Source organism: Monodon monoceros, unplaced genomic scaffold, assembly GCF_005190385.1.
Source record: "Monodon monoceros isolate NGI ecotype Baffin Bay Population unplaced genomic scaffold, NGI_Narwhal_1 Super_Scaffold_4, whole genome shotgun sequence".
Taxonomy (NCBI): Eukaryota; Metazoa; Chordata; class Mammalia; order Artiodactyla; family Monodontidae; genus Monodon; species Monodon monoceros.
In genome coordinates this window covers 54,294,386-54,311,414 of record NW_021703781.1, presented here as the reverse complement: position 1 = coordinate 54,311,414, position 17,029 = coordinate 54,294,386, and the positions used below count along the sequence as shown (strand labels likewise).

The window sequence follows — 17,029 nt, the reverse complement described above, 5'->3', positions numbered from 1 at the left end:
CAAACATATTTGTTGAGTGAATAATTCCAGGATTATTTTCATATTTTTTCCTCATCCTCTCCTCTTTTACTATTTTTCTTCTTTTATCTAGTATAGTTTTGAGCATGCTTTTTTTTTTTTTTTTTTACGGTACACGGGCCTCTCACTGTTGTGGCCTCTCCCATTGCAGAGCACAGGCTCCAGACGCGCAGGCTCAGCTGCCATGGCTCACGGGCCCAGCCGCTCTGCGGCATGTGGGATCTTCCCAGACTGGGGCACGAACCCGTGTCCCCTGCATCGGCAGGCGGACCACTGCGCCACCAGGGAAGCCCCTGAGCATGCATTTTTAAAATTATTATTATAAACCATGGTAGGCCGAATTCTAAAATGAGTCCCCATGACCCCTGCCCTTGTATAATCCCTCCCCTTGCAGGTGGATGTGACTGTGATAAGATATCACTCCCCTACTTATGTTCCACTATATGGCAAGAGGATTTTGCAGATGTGATCAAGGTTCCAAGCCAGCTGGTTCTGAGTTAATCAAACCAGAGATTATCTTGGGTGGACCTAACCTAAACTGACCAGCCTTTTATAAGCAGAGAGTTTCTCTCCCAGGCCTGGGAGGAAGAAAGCAGACAGATAGGTTGTGAACTGCCTGTGAAGAGAAGCAGCCCCTAGGAGATGTGAGTGGTCCCAGGCAACAGCTGGCAAGAAAATGGGGACACAGTTATAGACGCACAAGGAGATGGATTGTGTCAACAGCTCGAATCAGCTTGAGCCCACACTTGGGTGCAGCCTTGTGAGATGGCAGCAGGGGAGCCAGCTAAACCACGTCCAGACCCCTGACCAGTAGAACCCCGGGGGATAATACACTCATGCCATTTGAAGCCTCGACATTTATGCTAAGTTGTTGCACAATAATAGAAAACTAATATACAAACTATCTCAAATTGTTTTGTAAATTAGGATATAAACCAATAAAACATAAATAACCAATTGTGATCACCCTACGGAGTGGTATGGCTGCCATGCTTCTACCTCATATAGAATGTATGTGAAACAAAGAACAGGGAAAAACAAAACCATACAACTCTTTTTAAATAAGATGGCTGGTATAGTCAAGAGTTCAAGAGTACATGTCTCTGACAGCAGGGACTTCAGCCTCTGGATAACTGTAGTTTCTTGCTTACAGCAGTTCCCATTATTTGCACCAAATTGTTTGGTACTAGATTGTGGAGATGTACCACTGGCACAAATACTAAAGCAAGAGAAAATTTAAAGCATGTCCAGAGACGCTGTAGACAGAACTCTTCTTTAAATGGAGGCTCTTCTGCCCTTCCCAAAGAGCGAAAATCAATAAACAGTGTGTAACATCCTAAACTTTTCTACCCACCTTCAGGACACTTTGAAGGAAAAGCAGGAACAGGAGCCCTCTTAAGTAGCCAAACGTAATTTCTCCCAGTTGGAAATTTTATTCTAAAACAAAAAGATCCCAGTACAGCGATGTCAAGTTTTTATCTGTGAAAGACCCAAGATACGGATTCAGAGCAGTTCATTCATCTGACAGATAGTTGAGTCCTTTTATGAATCAGACCCTGTGTTATTGTTATCTGTGTTAAGAGTCAGGGAGATGGTGGTAAACCAGAGAGACACGGTTCCTACCTATTTGGATTCTGAGGGTTTGAGGGAGAGACAAAGAATAAAACAAGTTCGTTAAACAAATACATAAAAAGAATTACTAGCTGAGAAGTGGTACTGAGAGAGGAAATGCCAGGGGATCTATTGGAAATAGGATGGTTAAGGAAGACTTCTCTGAAGAGGTGATATTTGGGCTGAGATACAAAGGATAAGAAAAATAAAGGCTTACAAAGAATAGGAATGAAAAGTACAGGCAGAAGGAGTAGCAAGGCCAAGGACCCTGCAGCAGGAAAGAGCCTGGCTGCTTCGAGCAGCTGCATCTCCTGGGTCTAAGGATGTGTGTGTGTGTGTGTGTGTGTGTGTGTTTGTGTTTGTGTGTTTAGCTTCCCAATCTATGATCTAACATCCTAGAAGCCTAACCCAGCGTAGGTCCAAGACACAGCATAGCATCCAAACCACATTTAGTGTAGTCATAAGTGAGCCAATAAGATTCACTTTTTCCATGGCCACAGAAAACACCCCTAACAAGACCAGCCATCTCAAAAACAAGGATTGAGAAAATGGAACACACTGGTTTGGGACAAATCTGCCATCAGAATGGGAGAAGTCAAAGTTCATGTGTCTGGAGCATCATCTTCACATATGTGGTACGATGATTTGTTTAATACACAGACTCCCAACACATACCCTGTACCAACACTCTGTCATGCCCACCTTCTGCCTAGCATATTACTTCACTTCAACTTTAACACTAACTTCATTCTGGCTATTAAGCCTGAGTAAACATTCCTCCTGGGCAAATGCCTAAGCAAACATCACTTCTCTCCCTCCTCCCAAAAGTTAAATTCCACTATGTATAAAGGCTTTTTCCCCTCTCACTTTCTCTTATTCCTCCCCTCTGCACTTACTGTTCCTACCCACGCCCCTTCCCCTCATGGATCTTTCCCTCTCTTACCTTCATTCTCTTCACTTCCCACACATTCCCTGCACCTTTGCCCTCACCCCATCAAGGGCCCTGCTGCATGTGGGATGTGGCTTCACCTAGAAGCAAGAGACCTGGAGCCATTGCCACATGGGTGACCAGCAGCTAAGGAGAAGCCTTCAGGGGTGGTGTCTACTTCTGCTGACACATCGCTTCTTATTGCACAGCCCCAGGGAGCAGGCAGATAAAACCATCACTTGGATCCATGCCTACCCCACAGGAGGAGGGAGGAAAGGCCCCTTTGACTTCCTTTCAGATTGTCTCACATGAGGCCTTTGGAATAAAGAGTCCATCCTGGGCATTAGATCAAAGGAGTGGAGTGAATTTCCTTAAATCCTTTCTGGACTCAGTTGAAGTACAAATAAACTGAGAAATAAAAGGATCACAACTCTATTATTTTTTGTATATCCAAATATAGTATTTTACATACACTGTAGTTTATAGCAGACTTATTTCACAGACAGTTTAAAAAGAAACTTCTTTAATGGAAGGTGCTATGGACCGAATGTTTGTGTCCCCCCCAAATTCATACATTGAAGCCCTAATGTGATGGTATTTGGAGATGGAAACTTTGGAAAGTCAGTAGGTCACAAGGGGGAAGCCCCCATGGTGGCACTGGTGTCCTTATAAGAAGAGGAAGAGAGCTAGCTCTTTCACTCTCTCTGCCACGTGAGGCTACAAGAAGGCCATCTCCAAGCCAGAAGCAGGTCTTCACCAGAACCTGGCCATGCTTGGCATCCTGATCTCAGTCTTCCCAGCCTCCAGAGCTGTGAGAAATAAGTGTTTGTTGTTTGAGCTACCCAGTCCTGGTAATTTGTTATAGCAGCTGGAGCAGACTAAGACAGAGGGATAGATAAAGGGTCTGCTAACTTTCTATTTTAGACTAACTTTCTATTAAGGACTATTAGAAAAATATAATTGCAATCTACCATCACCATGAATTCATAAACTCTCTAATGCCAAAAATTAGAAAGATATAATCTCAGAATTAAAAACTGTTATCAATGAAATTATTTTTCTCATTTTGCTAGGGAACAGTAAACATTTCATCTCAGACTAGCACTTCTGAACCAGTAGTTTAAAGATGGGACCATTAGTGGTTCAAATAACTAAAAATTTGTAAGAAGGGTTTTCGGACACGGCTGGATCCAGGTGCCCCAGTTATGTGGGCTGGAATCTTTCTCCACTTCTTGATTTCATTGTCTTCAGTGGCGACTGCCTTCTTACACAGGTGCTCCCTTGCAGGACTAGATGACTCATAGCAGCTTCAAGCTTGTATTCTACCAGCCTAGCAACAAACTATTGATTCTTGGGCCTGACTCTCAAGAGCACAAATTGGGTGACATGTCTGTCCCAAAAACCATCATGGTGACTCTGATTGGTGAATCTGGGGTTGTATGCCCACTCCCAGAAGGCAGAGGGTGGGTATGGGAAACCAGTGTAGGAGAGTTGGTTCCCGTCTTTTAAAAAAAACAAAACACTGTTACCAAAGAAAGAAGAATGGATGATTATGGACAATAACAACAAAAGAACATTACAATTTTATTAAAATCAAGCACTGTTATAATTTTACTATGACTCTTAACTCAAGTGAACTCAGTCATTCAACAAACATTTATCAGACACACCTATGTGCCAGGCACTTCACTAGGCAATAGGACACAAAGATAAATCCACTAGTCTCTGCCTTCGATGAACTCAGCTAATGTGAGGAGAGGGAGAGGTGGACAATGTTTACAACAGTGTGTGAAGTGGCTGAGATCAGCCCTGTCAGAGGACTGAATCACAGTCCTCGTTAGTTCCTTACTTTGCTTGACTAATATAGACCTGACTTAGTACAGCTTCAAGTTGGATGACACCTTTATGTGAAACACTTTACACTAATTTCGAACAGATATATATCATGTAGGAGGTGGGGGTAGGACGGACATGAACTTGACCACAGTTCATTAAGAGACAGCTATGTGGTCCAGTTCCTTAAGCAGGTAATACATTCCCAGACTGTGTTAAAGAAGCACAGTGTCATATCAAAAGAGCACAGTTCCACCAGGCCACACAAGAGTCAGCCTTCCTCTGGAGTGTGATTTATAGTTCCCAGAACATTTTCAGGAAGGACATTGAAGGTCATGATGTCACTAAGTCTCATGGATGCACCAGGATAAAACATTGCCAAGAGAAGAAAAACACGGCCGCTTCAGAGAAAAGTTCTGAAACTGAGTGGGGAGCCCACATTGCACAGTGGAAAGAAAGACTTTGGCAGATGGTGTTTTGAATCCTAGCTTTGTCATTACAAGCTCTGTTATCTTGGGCAAATCAGGTATTTCCCAAAATATGGGTAAAGTATCACAAGTAGTACTTAAATATTCTTTAGGACAACTTAAGTGGTGCATGAGCCAATTTTGCTTGATGTTCTGATCAAGCAATAAATTACCTAGAAAGTTATTCTTTTAACAATTTCTTTACATCTTCCTGAATGTATCAAGGAGAAAGTTTCTCTTTGGTTCTAACTTTCTAACACTGACTAGTTTCGTTTTTTTTTAGCAAATGGAGAGTAGCCCTCAAGCTCAGAATTAGAATTTAATAACCATTTGGGGGCTTCCCTGGTGGCGCACTGGTTAAGAATCCGCCTGCCAATGCAGGGGACATGGGTTTGAGCCCTGGTCCACAAAGATCCCACATGCCGCGGAGTAGCTAAGCCTGTGCGCCACAACTACTGAGCCTGTGCTCTAGAGCCTGCGAGCCACAACTACTGAGCCTGTGTGCCACAACTACTGAAGCCTGTGCACCTAAAGTCCGTGCTCTGCAACAAGAGAAGCCACCGCAGTGAGAAGCCCATGCACTGCAACGAAGAGTAGCCCCCACTAGCCGCATCTAGAGAAAGCCGCGTGCAGCAACGAAGACCCAATGCAGCCAAAAATAAATAAATTAATTAATTAATTTAAAATAAGTAAATAAAAGAACTAAAAACATTTTTTAAAGTAACCATTTTGTTTTCATTGTATTTGTTTTAAAGATTACCTCCTATTAATTACAATCTATATACTGGTTTTGCGTTTATGGGAGTGGTACAAAATTTCCCTTAAAAAGCGAAGTGAGTAAATTTAAATAAAAATATTTTAAAAGTTAGAAAGGTGGTGTGCCATTTAGTCAAGAACTATTGTGATGGTTTTCTGAGAGTGCAAGATTATGGCAAAAATTGGTATAGGAATGACTAAAGTATGGGAAGTGTGGAAAGCACTAGGCCAGCTGTTTAACCCCAGGGAGCCTCAGTTCCTCATTTTTAAGCTAAAGATAACAATTACTTGCTGGGTTGTTGTCATGATACATGCTAAGAAAAAACAACCAATATTATTTGGAGAAGGAAATGATGACCTTGATTATCTTTCTTCATTATTGTAGACAACCTGGGAAAGAAAATAAAGGTGGTTTATAAATTACTTTTCAAGAATTATTGATTCTATTCAAATGGGGGAACCCAGGTTCTGTTTCTTGGGGTAATAACTTTTTTTCTGATTAATAAAAGAAAAAAGATAGGGACTTCCCTGGTGGTCCAGTGGTTAAGACTTCGCCTTCCAATGCAGGGGGTGTGGGTTCGATCCCTGGTCGGGGAGCTAAGATCACACATGCCTCGAGACCAAAATACCAAAACATAAAACAGAAGCAATATTGTAAAAAATTCAATGAACACTTTAAAAAATGGTCCACATCAAAAAAGAATCTTAAAAAAAAGAAAAAAGATAATATATGGTAAGTTCTTAACATAAGGCTAGCTCTCAATAAACATTTACTATAAACTTGTCTTCAGTATTTCAGCTTCCCTTTTCTTTCCTTCCCCTATCTCCTTCTAGATTCCCAAATATCTTCTGTCTTTCTTGTCTCCTTATGGAAATAGGAAGAGATCTGATAGTGTCACTTAAATATGTTTTGATGGATACACAAGAGAATGAGTTTTTTCCAAAATATTACCTCAACTAGGCATTAGCATTTTAAGGTAGATTTGTTTGTTTGCCAGTTTGATTTTTACTTCCAATTATGAAAGAATTTCCTGTTCCTCATTAAACCAATTTCAAGCTTCTGCAAGCAGATGGGAAGAGAAGAAGCCCCTAGGAAACACTATATTAATATATAAGAACAACCCTTAAGATAAACATGATACAGTCCTTTTTTTGAATTCAGAACTTCCTTACAAAACGGGAATTGGCTTTACTTTTGCCAGCTGGGGTCTATTCCTAAATGGAACCAAATGGCCTCCATTGTCTTCTTCTAGGACTTGGCCTTGCCTCCGCCCAAGTCCACTAGACAGATACCCTCTCTCAAAAATCACCCTGGACTCCTCCCTTCCCCAAGGGAGAACCAGACTTCCCCCAGCCTTCCCTCCTCCACTCAACTAGAGTCCCCTCCTTTCTGTCCCGGTGCATTCTGGCACCAGTTTAATGAATAGTTATTAGCGTTTCCAAGTGCTATCTCTTCTTTCTCTGACATAGAAGCCTAAACCTATGCCTTCTATATTCTACCACTAAGTTGTTCCAGAGGGAAACCTTGGGGAGTTGCCTTTGATTTGCAGCAAAACCATGGACACTGTTAGTGACGCAGTCCATCATAACAGCGATGGATACTTGAGTGTGTCCTAACACGCTGGATTTAGGTTCAGACGTGAGATCAGAGGATGACACACCTAAATAAGTTTGATCAATGAGATTAATCAAAATGCACAGGAATTGATTTGGGTTTATTGAAGATTATCCAGGGAAAAAAACAAACTTCTTAATATTGCACATGCAGATACTATTATTATTGCTAACAAAGAAGTTCCACGTACATTTACCTCTTTTGATCCTTTTCATTTCAGTCCCTTCAATTGAGGATATTTTATAATGTATCAATACATTGACTTAAAATGAAATTCAAACTCCTTATCATGGCCCATCAGGCCCAAGATTATCTTCACCCTTGTTTGTTTTATAATTTCATCCCATAGTACTTGCTTTCTTTCTCACACAGCCTTCTCTTCTGTTCTGAAACTGAGAAAGTTGTTTTCCACTTCAGGGCTTTGCACCTTCAGTTTCTCCCACTGGAAAGGTACTTCCTCAGCTCTTTACACGGCTGATTCCTTCTCATCATTTTGGTCGCAAGTAAACGTTATATCCCCAGAGACTTCCCTGACCACCAACCACTATATTCAAAGAAGGTTTCCACTTCTTACTTTGGCCCTTATCAGACCAGATCGTCATCTAAACCACAGAACACATTGATTCTGTACTCACTTCTCTCAAGGACTGTGTATAACTTGTACCATTCCCCTTGCATGGGAGAGACGTTAATTCATTACATACAATGGATGCCTAGAGCATTAGGGTTTAATTCTCTATGATCTAATTTATCATATCATCTAGGTTATTTCCTTCACAGCATTCACCATACCCTGTAATGATTTGGCTTACCATTTGTTTATCTATTGTCTGTTACCCCACTCTAGAATGTGAGCTCCATGAGAGCAGGGTGCTTATCGGTTGTCTTTGTCAGGCTGAATCCCAAACATCCAGCATGATGCTGGTCGCATTGCAAATGTTGCATTGTAAATCTTTGTTGATGAGTGAAAGAATATTATTTTGATGACTCAGAATCTTCACGATGCCCTAGGGCAGTGGTTCTTAAACTTTAGTGTACCCACCAAAGAACCCACTTCCAAAGATTTAGATTCAGTAATAAGATCATTCTGAAACTGACTCTTTTAGGTAAAAGGAACAGGTCCCAGTCGGGCTGGGTGTACATTAAGACATCCAAAGTTGTTTTCTTTTCTTTTTTTGTGGCCATGCTGCACGGCTTGCAGAATCTTGGTTCCCTGACCAGGGATCGAACCCGGACTCCCGGCAGTGGAAGTGTGGAGTCCTAACCACTGGACCATCAGGGAATTCCCAGTTGTTTTCTTTTTTAAATGAAATGCTTGATTTTAAGTTCATTTTGCTTTCATGTGGCATACTTTAAAAAAAATTTTTTATTGGAGTATAGTTGATTTACAATGTTGTGTTAGTTTCAGGTGTACAGCAAAGTGAATCAGTTATACATATACATTTATCCACTCTTTTTTAGATTCTTTTCCCATATAGGCCATTACAGAGTACTGAGTAGATTTCCCTGTGCTATACAGTAGGTCCTTATTAGTTATCTATTTTATATATAGTAGTGTATATGTCAATCCCAATCACCCAATTTACCCCTCTTCCCTCATGTGGCATACTTGACTCTGTCCAAAAACCATTGAAAAATATATCCCCAGAACACAAACAAAATTGTGGTTAACTGAATAGGAACAGTATCTTCAAAAATAAAGGCAATGGATTTGTAACGTTAATTACTTACTACTGAGAGAAGAAAAGTCACTATCTTACAGGCAAATGAAGCATTTGCTGGCAGTTTTGTCGAAATCCAGAATATTGATATTTTACCAGAAAGTTTTCTGCCCACAATGTGCACATGCATCAAAAAGCAAAGGAGGAAAACAGTATGGCAGTTCCTCAAAAAATGAAGCATAGAATTATCATGTGACCCAGCCATTCCATTTCTGGGTATATACACAAAAGAACTGAACGCAGGGATTCAGACAGATATTTGTACACCCATGTTCACAGAAGCATTATTCATGATGGCCAGAAGGTAGAAGCAAACGTTGGATGGAAAACATCCATTGACAGATGAATGTATAAACAAAATGTGGTATATGCATACAAGGTAATATCATTCTACCTTAAAAAGGAAGGAAATTCTGACACATGCTATAACATGGATGAAACTTGTGGACCTATGCAAAGTGAAATAAGCCAACCACAAAAGACAAACACTGCGAATTCCCTGGCAGTCCAGTGGTTAGGACTCCAGTCTTTCACTGCCAAGGGCCGGGGGTTCGATCCCTGGGCAGGGAACTAAGATCCCCCAAGCCGTGCTGTGCGGCAAAAACTAACAAACAAACAAACAAACAGAAAAGACAAACACTGTATGATTCCACTTACAAGAGGTACCTGGAGTAGTCAGATTAATAGAGACAGAAAGCAGAATGGTGGTTGTCAGGGACTGGCAGGAGAGAGGAATGAGGAGTTAACATTTAATGATTACAGTTTCAGTTTGGGAAGATGCAAAAGTTCTGGAGATGGATGGTGGTGATGTAATGTGAATGTACTTAATGCCATAGAACCATACACTTAAAAACGTTAAAAATGATAAACTTTATGTTACATGTATTTTAACACACACACACACAACACTAGAAAGGAGAAATAGCTGATGAAAAATTTGAAATACAGATCTTCCTCCACTTTCACTGGGGTTATGTCCAGTGGGGTTAAGCCCATGGTAATTTGAAAATATCCTAAGTCGAAAATACATTTAATACACCTAACCTACCCAACATCATAGCCTAGCCTACCTTAAACGTGCTCGGAACACTCACATTAACCTACAGTTGGGCAAAATCATCTAACACAAAGCCTATTCTACAATAATGCATTGGTTATCTCATGTAATTTATTGAGTACTGTACTGAAAGTGAAACCCAGAATGGTTGCATGAGTACAGAACGGCTGTAAGTGTATCGGTGGTTTGCCCTCCTGATCCTGTGGCTGACCGGGAGCTACCTCACTGTCCCTGCCCAGCATCAGGAGAGAGTATCCTAGAGCATATCGCCAGCCCGGAAAAAGATTGAAATTCAAAATTCTGCTGTGGTTCCTCCTGAATGCCTACGATTTTCTCAGCATTGTAAAGTGGAAAAATCTTAAGTCCAACAGTTTTAGGTGGGGACCATCTGTAGAGGTTTATCTGTTATACGTTCACAGTGACAGACTTGTTGCATCTTCTTCAGCATCCCCCAGGTAGATCCCAGAAACTAGGCACAGAAATTCAAGCAATAAACCAAGCAGTGTGACTTTGAGGCCATTAATACACAAAAGGAATCCCGCGAGCATTCACGAACGAGTTAAAAGCGTGCTCTCAGCCCTGCCTAGTTCTTGCATTCTGCTGTTCGTTGCTCTTAAATTCTCAAAGGTGTCCTGAGAGACTTTCCTCAGAAAAAAATGAACAGACCGAAGTGAACGCCGAGTATTTGTGAGGTGATAAAGGAAACTGCCTCCGGGCAGCACAGAGGACCGCACCACAGGCAGGAACTGCATGCGGCTTCTCTAAATGGGATTTAACCCTTTTCTAGGTTGGAGCGGGAGTGTGGCGGTTGAGGGATCGGCAAGGAAGGAAAGGAGCTTTCGATCAGCGGGAGCTGCACGTAGAACTGAACGCTCCGCGAGCAGCCAACGCTCGAGCTGCCCTAGCAGGGTCGGCTCCGCACCGCCAGGTGCCTCAGTTTCCCAGAATGGAGGTCCGGGGGCACCGCCCCCTCTGACGTAACGGGGCGGGCGCATCCAAGGCGGGCGGTCAAGGAGTGCGAGAGCGGGGCGGGCGCCTGAGGAGGTGGGCGCGCGGGTAAGGAGCGTGGCGCCCCCGGGCCGCGCGGGCCGCGCGAGGCGGAAGCTTGGGCGGGAGGCCGGAGGCGGGGCCGCCACGCTGAGTCACGCAGGATTGACCCGCCCGCTGCTCCCAGGGGCGGAGGTGACAGCGGGCCTGGGAGAGGCGGTCGTAGCTGCCTGCTGCGCCAAGGGACTGCGCCAAGGGACTGGGCTGGTCAGGGGCCGGGCGAGGCCGGGCGGGGAGCCCGGGTCGCTGTCCGGGGACGGCGGGCGGAAGGGACCCGCGCCCCGAGGAACGCGCCGGGCGGCCAGGCCTGCGCCGCCCCTGCCCCGCCACGGCCGCTGCCCCGGCCGGGAGCCCCCTAGGGGCAGCAGGGCGCCGGGCCCTCGTCGGAGTTCTCCGGTCCAGGTCAGTCGGGCCCAGGGAGGTGCCGGGGAGTTGGAGGCCGGGGGGCCGGCAGTCAGAGGGATGCAGACGTGGGCTTTTTAAATGGTGTCAGGCAAGCCCAGGGCTCTTTTCACTGCACCACCCTGCCACTCCGGCAATGAGGCGGAATTTGAAAGCTGGAAAAGAATCCAGTGTTAGTCCAGCCCCCTTATTTAACAGATGAAGAGATTCTTCTGGCTTGCACAGAGTCACATTCAGTCGGAATAGGAGTCCGTGATTCTGTGTCAGGGAGACAAGGGGGAAATGGCTTACCGAAGCAAGAGTAAGACCTGTTTGGCTAGAGATGCAAGTTTGGTTATGGTGGAGTTTTGTACACCTGCATTCCTGCCGCAGGTACTAATGTCCACCAGGCATCAATTTCTCAGAGTATTTAACCTTGAAAAGGATGTCAGTGCTGTCAGTTGAATAAAGGAATATTGGGGTTACAAACAGGCCAGGTCTGCTTCAAATTAGGTGCTGTGGGGAATGCTTGGTGTATAGAGTTAAATTTTAAATGAAAAAAACCCCACTTTAAATGGAATCTCATCCTTTATTGTCTATGTCATTTATATTGATATAATAATGAAGGGCACCCAGCATTATTCTGTAGTTGATAACTTGCCTTTAGGTCTCTTTTTACAGTAATTATTTTATAGTAATGTGAGCGTCTTGTGTTTAAACACTTTCATAATCACTGATGCTGTGGTATGTGGCAAGCCAGTGGTAGCACTAATATTTAGCGTTTGAGCATAGTTTAGCTTCACGTGTTTGTATAGCTGAAGTTACAGAACTGATTAATCTGTAGTCGTATACCGAAAAGTGAAGTACCTGCCAGCATACAGGTGTGGTTTCTTAGAGTTGGTGCTGCGTTTATTACTTTCGTAGCATAGAATAGATTCCCTGTGATGAGCAAGTTAGTTTATCCCCAGCACCTGTTTTTCTCTAAATTATTGAATCAAAGGATCTCTAAGACTACCTTCCATCTCCAAAGTTCCCTGATTTTTACGTGTTAATTTGAAACATATGTCACTCATTGTGTCAAGGACACAAAGTTTTGAGAAAACATGTTTTTAAAAAATTCTGCGTGATGCATAGTGAATCTTCAAATTCACTGTTGTTCTCAACACTCCCAGTCACTTTATCATTATTGAGCTAACATAAGTGAAAAGAGATTTTTCAAATTACCTCAGTGTTAAATTCACTAAAGTCAGAAACTGGAATAGAGTGCTTTGTGTATGGTGGAGAATAGCTAAAATTTGGCCTGGGGATGGGGTCTGTGCAGCACACAGATAACTTTTGCAATAAGCCGAGAACATTCTGCCTCAGAAAATGTGATAAGATGTTTTTTATACATTGTTCATATTGTGTGAATTTTCAACTGAGATATGATAATAATCTTCATAGACAATCTGTCCAAATATGTTCAAGTTATTTTGTCTTGCAGCCCCAAAGCAGAGCCTTTCCCATCTCTTGTTTCTTCTTTTCTGGGTCCTTTCTTCTTAGGGTCCCTCTTACCTTGAGAGACCCTTTCACATTCCTTTTTCATCCACTTGAAAGAGGCAATTCAGAGCCTCTCTCAAGCACTGATTGAACTTACACTACTTTTTCTCCTCTTAAAGCACATGATAAATCATAATTCTTGAATTGTCATTTAGATCTCCTAAAAACTAAGAGTGGGTGTTCATTTTTAGAACATAGTGCAAGACTCCATGAGGCTCTCGTTCTGAAAAAGGGTTAAATGGAATGTGTTTAGATTTTTATTTTCCCTAAACTTGGAGACCGCAATTTAGGAAACCTCCAGAGCCAGTAAACTCATTTCTCTCTGCCTCAGAAGGAAACCCTTTCTGCAGAATGCATAGTGAATCTTCACATGCGTTATTCTTCTCAACCCTCCCATTCACTTTATCAAGGTTGGGCTAAATAAGCAAAAAGTGATTTCTCAAATTTCAGACACTTCAGTGATTGTTCAGCTTACAGGTACTTTTTAAATTTGGGGAACTTTTTTAAATGATAAAAGCAGTTAAACTACAATGCAAATGGAGGCTTGCATACCCACTGCCAGGTATAAGGCTTGAATTTTTTCTGGGTTTATCATTCTGTCATTTCTGAAGTCGGTTAATGTATTACCTACCCCACAGCATTATTACAAGATTATCTGCTTTGAAATTCTCAATTGTTCTTGATCTTCAGCTAAAGCATCCTTAAAATTCATTCAGAATACTTATGAAAAGTTTTAAACATAAATTCAATTAATATTAAATAGTTTCTTATTATGCCTTGCTTAGGAAAACATCTGAATAAACTAATCTTCAAGATTGGATAACTTAGTCTCGTTTAGTCTCGTTGGCCAGGAGCTAATTATAAGATATCAGTCTCTTGCCTGGAAAGGCAGAAAGGTCTAAAGTAGCAGTCATGAAATCAGATCACAGATCAGCTCTGTGATGAAAGAGCTGTTAAACCACAGCTCAACAAATAGTCATGGAGCACCTGTATCTGTTCTTGGTGCTGGGGATACAGCTGTGAACAAAGCAGACAAAGCCCTGCCCTCATGCAGTAGGTATTCTGGTGGTGTGGAAGCAAACAGGAAATAAATATGTGAATGGATCATGGTCACACGATTGTAAGTGCTGTGGAGAACCTGAAGGAGGCGTAAGTGAGAAAAAAAGTGGGGCGGGGGGAGTACACACAAAGTGCACAGTGGTCAGAGAAGGCCTCTACTGTAATCACTTTTGATCTAAGACTTGAGAGGAATGAGAGAGTGAGCAGGAGGCGGAGGGATGAGCAAGTTCCAAGCCCTGATGTAGGAGCATGTTTGGCATGTGTGAGGGATGATGAGGTCACAGTGGCCAGGCGGTCCCCATGTGGGCGAGGGGAAAGTGCAGCAGATGAGAGGTGGTGGGAGTGGGGAGGGGCACAGCAGTGTAGGCCGTTTTGTAAGGATTTTGGCCTTTCCTCCGAGTGAGGGGGGAGCCAGTAGAGGGTTTTGAACAGAGAAGCTTCTGATGACTTATGTTTTAACAGGATCACTCTGGCTGCTGGGCCAGAGAGACAGAAGGGGGACAAGGGCACAGTCAGTAAGAGCTTCCCTTTCATACCAGCTGTGTGAGCCTAAACCGCAATCCTCCTCTGGCCTGTGTTTCCTCATCTGTAGGATAACCAGGTGCTCTCTAGCTCTAGATTTTTAGATTTTTAGATTTTAAATAGTGTGGAATCACTGTGAGGAGGCCAAAGGATTGTATATGAAGAGGTTCTGAAAGTAAATAGTTTCAAAGGACATGAAAACTTGACGCCAGCCACGTGTCTTGAGCTGAATCACTCCTAATCAAGAGGTAATGGGGTCTTTTCAGTCAGGTTGTCAGGTCATGAGAACAAAAACACTGATTCGTGACTATTTTCCACTGATCCCTTTAGTACTCTGCTGATCCCTGAATTTTTCCCTTCCTGCTTGAAAAAGGATGAAAAGCTGTTACTCATCAACAGAGCTGGCAACCAAAGTTGCTTTTGTTGTTAGGAAAGTTGGAAACTTAGGGGAAGGAAACAATTCTAATTTTATTTTTATCATAGGTCATTTGAATTCTTTTTTAACATGCAAGGAGCCTAAAAGATTTCTTTTGTTTTTAATTCCCTTCTCCCATTCACCTCATGCTTCACAGGTGCTCATTTGAACACATATAACGTTTCTTTTTGTCTGTATAGGATCTTGCAAAGTGGGGATATTTGTTTTATATGTATTTTAATTTGTAATGTATTTCATTTTGCTTCTTTTTTCTCTGAGTACTGTTTTTAAGATACACCTGTGTTTCTACATGTACATCTAATTCTTTGCTTCCAAATGCTGCATTATATTCCGTGCTGTGTGTGTGAACCACAGTTTTACTTATCTCCTCTCTGTGTGATAGATACTCAGGTTGTCTCTACTTCCTACCACCACAAACATTGCTGCAGTGAGCATCTTCATACCTGTCCACTTATAAAGCTGTGTAATATACTTGTGGGATATACACTTCGAAGGGAATCACTGCGTCTAGGCTTGCATGTCCTGAATTTGATCAAACTGCCAGATTCCTCCCCACAATGGCTGCACCACTCTCTCTCCTGCCAGAAGTGTTCGAGGGGTCCTGTATCCTCATGTCCCAACCAGCACTCAGCTTTCTCTAGCTCTCCACCTTTTATAATCTCATAGGTGCAAAGTGATACCTTGTCATTTTTATTTGTATTTCTTTGGTTACTGATGATTGTGAGCATCTCTTATGCATATAGTTTCATCTGTAAATTATATTCCTGTCTTAGCCTGTTTTCTGTTGGAGTTACTATCTGTGTTGCTGTTGACTTGTGGAAGACAGTTTATAGATGTTCACTTATCGTAACTTTGCAGATATCTTCTCATATGTTAATTTTGTCTTTGTTGTCCTTTCATCAAGAAAAATTCTTAATTTCAATGTAATCAGGTAAATAAATTCTTTGGCTTAGAGTTTTTCAAGTTTTGTTTAAGAAGGCCCTCCCAGTCCGTAGGTCATTTCTTTAATTCATCTAGAGCCCACATTGCACGTGGTGTTAGATAGGAATCCAGCCCTATTATTCTCCATTTAATGAGCCGGTTTTTCCAATAACATATCCAAAAACCCCATGCTTTCCTCCATTACATTGTGGTACCCTCTTTCTCCTATATGGTTCCCATGGATACACCAGTCTATCTCTAAGCCTCTATTCTGTTACATTAGTTTGTCAGTTCTTGCTCTGTTTTTTTTGTTTGTTTGTTTTTGTTTTTGTTTTTTGCGGTACGCGGACCTCTCACTGCTGTGGCCTCTCCCACTGCGGAGCACAGGCTCTGGAGGCGCAGGCTCAGCAGCCATGGCTCATGGGACCAGCCGCTCCGTGGCATGTGGGATCTTCCCGCACCGGGGCACGAACCCGTGTCCCCTGCATCGGCAGGCGGACTCTCAACCACTGCGCCACCAGGGAAGCCCTTTGCTCTGTTTTTTATTGCTCTGATTTTATTACAGTGATTTGGTAATATATCCTCATGACTGGCACAAGTGCCCCATCTCTGTTTTTCATTTTTAAATTTTCTTAGCTACTTCTGTGCCATTATTTTTCCATATAACATTTGGAATATGTTTATCAAGTTCCTCAAATTTTTTGAGGAATTTTTATTGGGATTACATTGAATTTATCAATTATTTGGGAGAGGCTTGACATCTTTTTGATATTAACTTACTTCATTCAAGAGTATGTAATGTGTTTCTTCATTTACTCAGCTTATTTTTTTCCAGAATTTTTGTTTTATTTGGAAATAATTTAAAACTAACAGAAGAGTTCTAAGATTAGTACAAAGAGCTCCTGTATATCCCTTACCTAGATTCACCAGATGTTAGCATCTTGCCATATTTGCTTTATTACTCCCTCTCTTCAGTTCTGTGCATTTTTCTGACTCATTTGAGTTATTAGTTGCAGACATCATGACCCTTTACCCCTAAATACTTCATCAGTTCATTTCTAAGTCCTTTATTAGAACTTCAAAGTTTTCTCCATAAAGGTCTAAGAGTATATTCTTGG

General features: G+C 42.2%; 1 protein-coding gene across 3 annotated transcripts in view; it reads left to right on the top strand.

The window, feature by feature from the left end:
* The first annotated feature begins 11,018 nt into the window (after positions 1-11,018).
* DNMBP (dynamin binding protein) overlaps positions 11,019-17,029 on the top strand; it is a 111,055-nt gene continuing 105,044 nt past the window's right edge. For 2 of the 3 annotated variants that reach the window (XM_029245756.1, XM_029245754.1), the window contains exon 1: positions 11,202-11,455. The gene's annotated coding sequence lies outside the window, so the exon portion shown is untranslated. Of the gene's footprint in view, positions 11,063-11,201; positions 11,456-17,029 lie in introns of those variants that run through there. The other variant, XM_029245755.1, reaches the window with a different exon arrangement.